At 44.9% G+C, this 9,212-nt stretch overlaps 1 long non-coding RNA gene across 3 annotated transcripts; it reads left to right on the top strand.

The window, feature by feature from the left end:
• On the top strand, nucleotides 1,097–8,974 carry LOC110404625. Of its 3 annotated transcripts, XR_002442379.1 has the most exons (4): nucleotides 1,097–1,126; nucleotides 2,833–2,977; nucleotides 4,878–5,033; nucleotides 7,718–8,974. It is a non-coding gene; the product is annotated as an uncharacterized LOC110404625 (long non-coding RNA). The 3 variants fall into 3 exon arrangements; XR_002442378.1 differs by lacking the exon at nucleotides 1,097–1,126 and having other exon boundaries at nucleotides 2,481–2,977; XR_002442380.1 differs by lacking the exons at nucleotides 1,097–1,126; nucleotides 7,718–8,974 and having other exon boundaries at nucleotides 2,469–2,977; nucleotides 4,878–5,067.

Genomic DNA, 9,212 nt, shown 5'->3' with positions numbered 1-9,212 from the left:
AAGTGGGAGGAGTGAATTTCCCTGGGAAGGAGAAGTGCTACAAGGCCTGACATGATGCCATCGAGGCTCAGGAAATAGAGGCTTGGCAGCAAGAGATGTGTGTGTCATTCATTACAGGTCCAGGCTTAATGACAGCCTCTTGCCCTTGATCTTTGGAGCTGTGTGAGGGAGCACAGGGGAGGAAGAGCTTAAATGTCAGCTCTGCACCGAGGCAAGAGAACTCCCCGCATTAGCAGTGGCTGGCCAGGATGAGGTCCCGTCACGGTGGGAGCATTTCATCAGACATGCTGAGAGCAGCCGTGACAAATCAGGAAGCTCCTGCCGTTGGCTTGGTGGGATTAATTAATTTCCACATTGTCGCTGCCTCCAATTAACTCTGAGGCTGCAGGCTGGGACCTGCTGGGTTTTGGTGGGGAAGGATCGGCAGGGTAATGAAGGCTGGTGTGTGGGAGCTGCTTGGCAGCACAGGGGCAGGGGCTCATCTGCATGTATGGGAAGAGAAATGTGCCTGGAAGGAAGTGGAAATGCAATACCAGTATGACAGCACAAAGTCACACAGTTGGATGCTACACAAGTAAGAATTTCTTTTGCAGTGCTGGGGGAAAGAGGGAGACCTTTGGAAATTTCCCTCTTGGTAGACACAGTCACAAGAAGAAAACTCATCAGAACAAGTGTTTGCAGAAGAAACAGGGAAATATGCTGCCTGGTGGAGTCACCATCCCTGGAGGTGTTCAAGAACCACAGAGATGTGGCACTGAGGAACACTGTCAGTAGGGGTGGGTTGGGGTTGGACTGGATGATCTTAGAAGTCTTTTAAAACCTTAATGATTCTATGGCTGTATGATATTGATGGCACTGTACAAGGCAGCAGCACATGGGTATTTTGTATAGATTATAGTTATGATCAGGTCAAAATAGTTTAAAGTGAGAAAGGCACTGTAGTGGAAATGCTAAGTCACAGCTTGAAGCAGTGATTGAGCAGCTGGTGGGAAGGCAGGGCCAACCCAGGGGAGCTCAGGTGCAAGCAATGGAGGGGCTCCACTCCTTCCCAGACCTCATTTAAGGGTTGGCAGTGGAGACAAGGGTATCTTGCTGGAGATACCTGTGTACCTGAGGCCTTCTGAAGGTATGCAGTGTCTTTCTTTTGTTTCTGTGCCTACTACTTCTGTGTTTGAGCAGATCCTCACTTGTTACAGTCTAGGACTTTGCTGCTTTGCTGTCATTGCTGTGCTTTCCATTGCATTACAGGCTATATGATATTGAAGGCCCTGTGCAAGGCAGTGGTAAAAACTGCACATAGGATATTTTGTATAGATTATAGTTACTATCAGATCAAAGTAGTTTAGACTGAGAAAGGCTCTAGGAGGGAGATGTCTACTGAGAGAAGGCTTTTAGCCAGACACGGTGGGTTTCAGCCTGTGGATTCCCGGGCTCAGAAGGTCTCTGGACCTTAAAATGTCCTCCAGAGCACTTTTTGGCTCCGGAATTGGGCTGTCGCATGGATCAAGGGGGGAGATGAGACTTTGTTCATATAGGTAGCAGACAATATAGGACTGAGGGTGTGTTTTGCTCTGTGCATCATGCTGCGTTTCACTCCTATTGAGGAATGTACATCTGATCTGATACTAACCTTCAGCTGTGATAAATTCATTTCTATCACTGTCACCCCTAATGACCAGTATCTCAAGATGAAAAGGATGTTTTAAAATTGAGGTACAATTTAGCACCATCTAACATGTTGTTAATTGTGGGAAAGACAAGAAAGCAACATTGACAATTGTGGAAACGTTGAAAGAAAATGTTGAATCTTAATCTATGGAGATATCTATCAGGTACTTTATACAACTAACTGCTTAATCTGGCTAAAATCTTCAGAAGCTGCATTCAAGAATCCAATTTATGAAGACTCCGGACTCTTTATAACTAGTCCAGTATCAGATCATAGAAGGGTGGGCAATGCTGCCCTGGCATGTCCAGAAATCTGAGATGGGATTCATTTCATCTTCCTATTTGGAAAAGTACACCTGATCCACTCAACATAGATTTCTTTCATAGGGTAGAAAGGATGATAGATGTTCTGAAGTACAGTTTATCTCATCTTAATATGGACATTAGCATGAGTGCCTGTGTCTCTTCTTGGCTGTAATTGGAGCCTGGGGTCCCAAGCTCAAAAGGAAATGTCTGTCTTGCAGGAAGATCGAGCCAGCTTCTTGCATACTGTAGTCAAGGGTCATATTTTTGCTTTCTTTATCAAGAAAGATAGTTTTTTACGCTGATCCTGTTCTGAATTGCTCAGCATTGTTCAGATGGGTGTCTGTGTGTTTCTCTTCAGGACTCTCTTTCCAAACCCATGAGCACTGTGCCTGTCTAGCTGCCTGCCATGGGCCACCAGGTATCCTTGTGACTGTTGTGGGTGCTGTTACCTTTGGCACTTTCCCAGGCCCTAAGGAAGAATAATTAAATGCTTATTCAACCCAGTAAGCTGCAGAGCTGGGCGAAGAACACAGCTTCTGATCTGTAGACTGTGCTGTCTCTCCGCATCGTGCAATGCATGCTTGCAGCTGGGTTGGTAGGAAGAAAGTTCTTGCCAAGGGAGAAGTGAGCTTTGAATTCTATCAGAAATGCGCAGGAAAGAAATGACAATGTAATAGGCGTTGAGCTGTAGGTGCGGCATTAAACCACGATCATGTGAACTAAACAAGAATCTTTGTGTTCAAAAGAAAGCGTGTGCTTTTCTTCCTTGGAAAATGCACATTCAGAAGATCCCTGGATTGAAGTGGGATGGTTCACAGCAGACAGCATAAACAGCAAATTTTTTTCTCCCTTCAGCAGATCCCCATGTCAAGATCTACCCCTCCATTCCTAAGCATAAGAAACCTTATTTGCAATGAAAGATGATGATGTGCTGAGACTGTGAAAAGATTATGCAAGAGCCCTGGGGATGGCTCAGGCACAAGGCAAAGGAGCAGCTCTGCAGGTCTGTACACTTGTTTGTATTGAAAGGAGCTCTGAGTCATAACCAGAGGGGCGGAAGGTGTCCCAATTTGTGCTACATGTGAGCAAACTGTATATAATCATAAGTTTAGGTGGATGAAGGGGTACTGAGGTGTATCACTCAAATGGAACACCAAGAACTAGAACTGCAGAGGCCAGTACTGATCAGATGGGAGGCACACTGAACCTCATGTCCTTCACAACTTGTCCCCTGGAAGTTCTATATGCAATTGCAAAAAAAAAAAAAAAAGAGAGAGAGAAACAGAGCTGTGTCAGCATAAAAAAAAAAAAAACAACTTCATTCTGCACAGGATGTTGGTTTCCCTTTATTGCCAGCTCCTCTGGATTCATATCAGGAAGTCTGGAAGCTGCACATCCCTAATGAAAAGCAGAATATATTCATTATTAAATTTGAAATGTTCAAATGCAATTTGTTGCTAACAGATTTCAAGGTCTGTTTGAGTGATCCCCATGCAGCAAAACCACTGCAATACAAAAAATGACAAAGTGATTCTGACTGATGCTGGTGCTACATGTGATTGTACCAGAACTTGCTCTGGGTTTGCTTTTTGCTCTCCAAGGCTGCTGATTCACCCTGAGTATAAAAAGGCAATTTCTGCCCTCGGAAGGGTGGCTGCTTAATCTGCTCTTTCCTGCTGAGTTTAGCTGGAAGCTCATAGAAAATATTGTTTATATGCCTGGCAGTTGCTGGCATCTTTGTCATCAGTCAGGCACTGAAGTGATAATAGATGGATATTAATTGCTATTATTGAGGGGAAAAAAATTAATCCCCTACATGTCTCTTTAGGGCTCAGTGTTTGAGAGCAGAGGTACTGTGAGTCTTGTCATCAAGTCCCCTTTCTGTGCTCAGCAGTGCGTCAGGATCAGGCCCTGTTTCTCCTTCCAGTGTTTCACAAGTAGAGACTCAAGTGCCTCTTTTCCAGGAAGGCCCCAGGATCATCAGGCCTTCTCTCCCCAGACTTGCCTACACACGAGGAAAAGTCTTTCATTTCATTAAGAAATCACTTGGAAACAAATCTTGAACTTTCAAACCATGCCATGAAATTTATCTCTACCGCCAGGCAGTGGGTGCTCTTCAGTAATTCAAAGGAAAGCTGGGTGCTTACAAGATATTCCAATCCCTCCCTTTAAGAACTGCTGTAAAACATGTCTGAGAATCAAACCACTCAAGTTGAAAACACACTGCACTCAAACTCAGGAAGGATAAAATACAAATAAAAGTGAGTATTTACAAAGTCTGACTAGACAACACAGTGGCAGGTGAAGAAAGTCAAGGAAAGGTCTCTTAATCCTGTAATCCAGAGAGCAGACCTACAAAATCTCTTTCCTTCCCTGTATTTAAGTTTCTCTCAGCCAGCACTACTGGTGAGATCTGTAGAGGGCCTGGTGGTATGGCTTGTCTGAAAGTGGGAATTCTGGGGAAAACATAATAACAATGCAATCCAGACAGGCAAGTCTAGAGAGCACCAACAGACAGCTTCAATATCCCCCTGTCTCTGCACACTGGGAAGCTTTATTCATGAAATGCCTCTTTATTTTAAACTAAAGCAGTGCCTATTATCTGGTCTCCAGACATCTCAGAACAATGTTTTTCAACAAAGCTGCAATCAAGAGCGCTGTACTTCTGCAGGCCTCATAGCTCTCTCTATTGCTGGAAAATTGGGGGTTACTTTTTAAGTTGCTGACTGGAAACAGGGGATGTATTTCCACTTATCCCAGCAGGAATGCTTTAGGCCCAAGCTACATTAGGTGAATAAATACTCTGAGGCATCTTAAATTTTTGAAGCTGTCTTCCATTTATTCATCATGAAAATTATTCTCTTGTTAAACTGAAGAAGTCAGTTTCTCTGGTAAATATGCAGATGGAACCATCACGGCCTTCACAGATTAGCGTGGACAGGAGGAGCGATGCATGAAGGATGGCTGCCCTGGGCCTGCGCTCTGAGGAGATGCAACCCGCTGAGGTGCTGAGGCGACCAGAATTCGCATGACCACATCAGGATGGCACCAAGCCAGAGGTAATTCACTGTGCTGCTGACAGGCTGGGTTTATTTAGCTGCCTGGGCTCCGTGCCACCATACTGCAGTGAAGTGGGTGCTGGTCAGCTTGGAGTGTGGGCTGAATAAACACGCACCAGCTGGGCTGGGTACACCTGCAGCCCTGTTCTCCTTCCTCCAGCCGCTCATGCTGATGGGAGTGAAGAAACACGTCTTGTTTTCCTTCCTGTATTGTTAGCATTTGCCTGTAGATTTGAAAATGAAAAGAGGTGGTAGTAGTGTGGAGGTCAGACTCTTTTTCCCATGTAATAGCGATAGGATAAGAGGTATCAGTTTTAAGTTGCTTTGGGGAGGTCCAGGTTGGTTATTAGGGAAAAATTCTTCTCAGAAAGAGTGGTGAAGCACTGGAACAAGCTGCTCAGGGAGTGATGGAATCACTGTCCCTAGAAGCCTTCAAGAAAAGGGCAGATGTGTCACTGAGGGATATGATCTAGAGCTGTCACAGGCATGGGTTGATGGTTGGACTAGATGATAATAGTCTTTTCCAACTTTAACAATTCTGTGATTCTGTGTAAATTACTCCCCCCTTTCCGTTCATGATTTTCAGAGCAATTTGAGCTTCATGGTTACAAAAAATGCCCGGAAAAGAAATGTGTCCCCCCTTCTCCATCTTCTCAGCATCCAACACAGCACTCAGTAAATAGTGTTCCATGGCCTCAGAGCACTGTGTGAGGGTTAATGGCTGGGCTTCCCTCCCTGCTCTTGAAACAAAGGAAACACACCCAGGTCGCTAATGCTTCAGTCTCAGGGCTCTCATTGTAATGGGTTCATGAGATGGGCAGCTAAGGTAGAGTTAACCAGGGATCACAGAGACGAAAGACAGTTGATTTCTGGCTCCCTGAGAAAACCATCAACGGAAATACAAAAGGAGTGGTTTTTTCTTAATTTCTGTATTTTCAAAGGAAATTCAAGCCCTGGGATATGATAGCCACAAGCAGATATATTTAATATTAATTATGCTGCTATGTTGTCTCATGCAATTTGGACTTCAACCACTTCATAGTCTCACTGTTTCTGTGAGACCTCCTGCTCACCTCCTTCTCTGAGGGTTTCCTACTCAGGAGAAGGGGCAGTGGTGCTGCCAGGAGTTTCTGCTGTGTCCCACCACAAAGGAGACAGAAATTTGTGGCACTCAGGGCCACGGTGGGGAAACAGGATGAGAAACGCTCTGTCAAAATCCCCTGTGTGGCAGCATTTCCAAATTAAAGTATTTTAATAGAGACAAACACATACACATGGGGGATCGAATCCTTTTATTTTTGGCTGAAATATTTAGGGTTGCAGTCAAAATGTTTTCATTTTTTAATGTTTGTTTTTCTGAGGAATAATTGAAGTTTTTGCTGCGAAGCAGATACTTCACACAATAAATATGTCTTAAAAAAAAAAAAAAAACAATTTAGAGGGAAAATTTTCAACCATCTGTCTGGCTGAAGGACTATTGAAGAGGGAATACCAGGAGTTTATGTAGATTTCTTGCAACTCTTCAAGATCCATTAAAAAGCAGAAGCTTTGGCTCATGTGAGAGAAGGTGTTCCCCTTTCACAAGAAGGGAAACAAAGCAGCAGGGTCGTGTGAAATGCAAGAGTCAAAGGAAAGCAGTTCTAAAACAACTACGAAAAACGTCAGTATATCATTCTAGTGTGCTTTCCCATGGGGTACTGCTGACTCTCCTTGAAAAGAGAAAGGACTATGTTACCCCGCTGCTGTGAAATAACGTTGTTATCCATCATCACCTTCATTAAAATAAGCAGGGCTATTTGTGCAGCGGGCTGCAAGCATCGCCATCCACATCTGGTGTGAACAGCTCCATAGAAATTCCCCTACACCATGGAGCCATGGGTTGGTTCAGGTGCGCATGTGAAGGAGAACAAATAGCAGCAACTGGTGGTTTCTGCCCATGGCCAGCAGCCAAGGCGTTGATTATCATCACGCAAGCAAAGGATCAGCTCATCAGGGGCTTGTTTCTCTGCACTGCTAAGGAGCTTAGTGCAATAGAGGTTAGCTTGATTCCAGGCACAACAGCCAAACTGGCAATGCAGACTCCTCCTCTCCTTTCCTCCTGAGCCACCCCTCTTTTAGCATAAATCCGTAGCTCTGGGCCCAGAAGTGGTGGGTGAAATACAGCGGACCCTCCTCCACACTCTCTGTCAGGCGGCTTTCTGTGGTTTAGCCCTTCCAAAAAATAAAAAGAGGAGGGGAGAATCTCTAAACATTTTCTATTTCAGAACAGATTTCATCTTCCATAGAAAGTAATACTGCCTCCAGCCATGTGTAACTTATTTTTTATCCAACGGAGTATATGGGCTTATAACTAGATCCTGATAGGAACCCGGGTTTAAAACATTATTCACAGCAGGTTATTTGATCTTTATTTGCTGAATGCACTCAGCTGAATCCCTATCTCCAAACAATATGAGAAATAAAATGCTGGGCATGCTTCATTGGCCAGCCAGCTCATCTTGATTTGCAGAGATGACTACATCCCTCTCAGCAGTTTCAGAAACATACTGTATCCTAGGCACTAAGATGGAGTTTTTCCTTCCTCTTTTCCCACCTGAACACTTATCTTTTCTTGCTTTTTTCCCTTCCCCAATTAGGAGCTTTAAAAAACACTACAGCCCAGCCCTTTTCTTTCCTTTCACTAGGGCTTTTCGGAAATTGTTCTTCCTTCTGCAGACATTGAGATGCTCCTTCTAAACCACTTACCATCTGCTCATGCGGAAGGTCAGATGATGATAACCTGCTCAGTAAGACACAGGACTTTGTGGTCACCTCAAGAAAAGTGGGTTGGAGGAGACTGTGAGACCCTGGCAAAATGATAGCTACTTCATTTAGTTAATATCATCATAGAATCATTATTAGAGTTGGAAAGGACTCTTAAAGGCCCTCTGGTCCAACCCCCTGCAATGAACAGGGACGCCTCCATCTCCATCATGTGCTCAGAGCCAGTCCAGCCTGACCTCGTGTGTCTCTGGGGATGGGGCACAACCACATCCATAACATAGCTGATGTGACATACGTTAAGGCTGACCCTGTCTCTATCACATCAGCTTTGCAGCAGCTTCTAGCCAAAGCAAGTAAAAACTGGACTTGGACATCGCTTTCTTTCAAGAAAGCCCCTGATGACTATGAACCGAATTCATTACTAAGCAGGACAGGGAAGTCTTTGGCTGTCCTAAAAGAGAAGCCAGAGATGCTTGGGGAAAGAGGCTGAGCTGCACACAAGGAGGTCAGTTTCTTCATTCCCTTTGACTTTTGATGAGATATGCCTTTGAAAATCCTCCCTCTGATATCCTGAGATAAAAGTCTCCAGCTTCCAGACCAGAGCCCAAGCACAAAATATACTTCAGAAACTCCAGTGTGGAGGGTCCTGCTGTGGCAGGGCTTTGGGGATGGTGTGCAAGTCCTTGGCAGACATCGCTGCATAGGGACGGTGTCGTGAGACTGGCCAGCTTTTTGCACCATTTATCGCAGATACGGTAGGCCAGGGCTGCTTTTCACATGAATGCCAATAGCTCTTCTGTTCCCTCCCCCTGGACACATTTCAAAGCCCATCAGCCCATCACAACTAGCTCCTCCTGCTTCCCTTTCAAAGGCATGTCATGAGGCCATCTTGCTCGCGGGCAATGCGTAGGTTATGTTCATTTTTCCTGGATGAGCGCAGAGCAGTGTCATTGACCCAGCTGACTGTTCCTGCACATAAACACATATTAAAACCACCCCCTGTTGTCATTAACTGACTCGCTGTACTGTGCAATGTGGCAGATTTGGCCCTGTCCTCCTTCACATATAGCTCAGGACTGTCAACAAACCTGGATTGAGGCAGCAGTGACCATGATGGCTCTGTGGTCAGAGGGCAACCACTCAGGGCGTGTGTGGTTCAGCAGGGAGGAAGGGGGAGATTCGGGGAGGTGGGGATTGGATGTCTCACTTTTATTTCCCAGTAATTAACCCTGGAAAAAGAGAAGAGGAAAAAAAAAAGAGAAACACAAACCAAACAGCCCGGGATGCAGCTTTGCATGGCTGGATTAGAGTCACAGTTGGCCTATCCCCTTGGGAACACTGCTCTGCTATTAATAAAAAGATAAACAAGCCTTTTTATTTATTTATTTTCCCCTCTCTCTCCCGTTCCTTTGATTT

Source organism: Numida meleagris, chromosome 11 (genome assembly GCF_002078875.1).
Source record: "Numida meleagris isolate 19003 breed g44 Domestic line chromosome 11, NumMel1.0, whole genome shotgun sequence".
In the NCBI taxonomy this organism is placed as follows: Eukaryota; Metazoa; Chordata; class Aves; order Galliformes; family Numididae; genus Numida; species Numida meleagris.
Note: the sequence above shows the minus strand (reverse complement) of the source record. Positions and strands in the feature narration are given on the sequence as shown.